This window comes from Mandrillus leucophaeus, unplaced genomic scaffold (assembly GCF_000951045.1).
Source record: "Mandrillus leucophaeus isolate KB7577 unplaced genomic scaffold, Mleu.le_1.0 Scaffold215, whole genome shotgun sequence".
NCBI lineage: Eukaryota > Metazoa > Chordata > Mammalia > Primates > Cercopithecidae > Mandrillus > Mandrillus leucophaeus.
The window spans coordinates 161,359-162,804 of record NW_012102199.1 but is presented as its reverse complement, the minus strand read 5'-3'; the positions used below and the strand labels follow the sequence as shown (position 1 = coordinate 162,804).

The 1,446-nt window shown below is 51.2% G+C and overlaps 1 protein-coding gene across 3 annotated transcripts in view; it reads left to right on the top strand.

The window, feature by feature from the left end:
• Positions 1-1,446, top strand: part of SLC1A6 (solute carrier family 1 (high affinity aspartate/glutamate transporter), member 6) — a 36,575-nt gene that overhangs the window by 16,408 nt on the left and 18,721 nt on the right. The gene's annotated exons all lie outside the window — the stretch shown is intronic.

Here is a 1,446-nt window from a genome sequence, read left to right as displayed (position 1 = left end):
GACAATATGAGAACAAATGGGCATGATGGTGTTCCAATAAAACTTTATTTACAAAAGCAGGCAGAGGGCCGGATTTGGCATGAGTAGCAGTTTGCCAATCCCCGGATTTGGGGATGGGGAAGAAGAAAAAAGCATGAAGAAATGGTTTCTTAGGTTGGGTTTCCTGGAAGCAGAGCCTGACTGACATGGGGATGTCTGCACTGGTGATTTATTGCGGGGTAGCTCTCAAGAGAAACTCATAAGGGAGTGAGGGAAGTGGGACGGGACTGGGAAACCAGTGAAGCAAAGATGTGGGTTTCAGAAGAAGGCTGGCCTGTCAACCTGATTCCATCGGGAGCTCTGGAGCGTGAGCAGAACCACAGAGTTGAACCTCTCCCCAACTCTGCTGCCACCTGAATCAAAGGAGTTGGCCATTGTGAATCCTTGCATGGTCATTCATTGGCTATAGGTCTCCCCTGGGGTTTTTGTGGGCAAGGCAGTTCCTGTTTTGTTGAGGGCAATTCTCAGGAGAAGGAGAAGGGGGCAGCCTGAGCTATTTGTAGACAGTGCTCTTGGGGCTGAAGGATCAGCATATTGGCTTGGGAAAGGGTGTAGGAGTGGAGCACCAAGAACATGTACTACAAAGGGTGTGCAGTGAGGTGGGTTGGAGGAAGGTGTGACTTTGGGATGAATAGTGGGATGACAAGTGGAATGAAAGTTAGGTTATGGGCCAGGCGCAGTGGCTCACGCCTGTAATCCCAGCACTTTGGAAGGCTGAGGCGGGTGGATCGCTTGAGGTCAGGAGTTCGAGACCAGCCTGACCAACATGGTGAAACCCCGTCTCTACTAAAAATACAAAAATTAGCTGGGCGTGGTGGCAGGCACCTGTAATCCCAGCTACTCGGAAGGCTGAGGCAGGAGAATTGCTTGAACCTGGGAGATGGAGGTTGCAGTGAGCCGAGATGGCACCATTGCACTCCAGCCTCGGCGAAGGAGAGTCCGTCTCAGAAAAAAAAAAAAAAGAGAGAGAATAGAAAGAAAGAAAGTTAGGTTATGGTGCAAAACAAGAGGAAACAAGAGTTAATAGGGGATGGGGTGAAAGAGTGGAAAAGACTGGCTTGGAGTAGAGGGAAGGCAGTAGGGTAGTGGAATGCTGCTTGGGGTAAGGGTTGGGGTGAGTGTGAGGGTGTGTATTTGGAAAATAGAATGGAAGTAGAAAGATGGTGGTGTTGGTGAATGGGTAATGGGTGGGTTCTGGGGTGGGCTGTAGGAAAAGGGATGCTTGGTGGGATGGCTGATGAGTTGGTAATATGGGGAGGGTGGAACGGATGGCTAGGAGGGCTGGCGTTGGGTATGCATGGAGCTCCGGGGGGACCACATCATCTGTCCTGCAGGTATGGCATCCCTGGACAACAAGGCCACGGGGCGGATGGGGATGCGAGCAGCTGTGTACTACATGGTGACCAC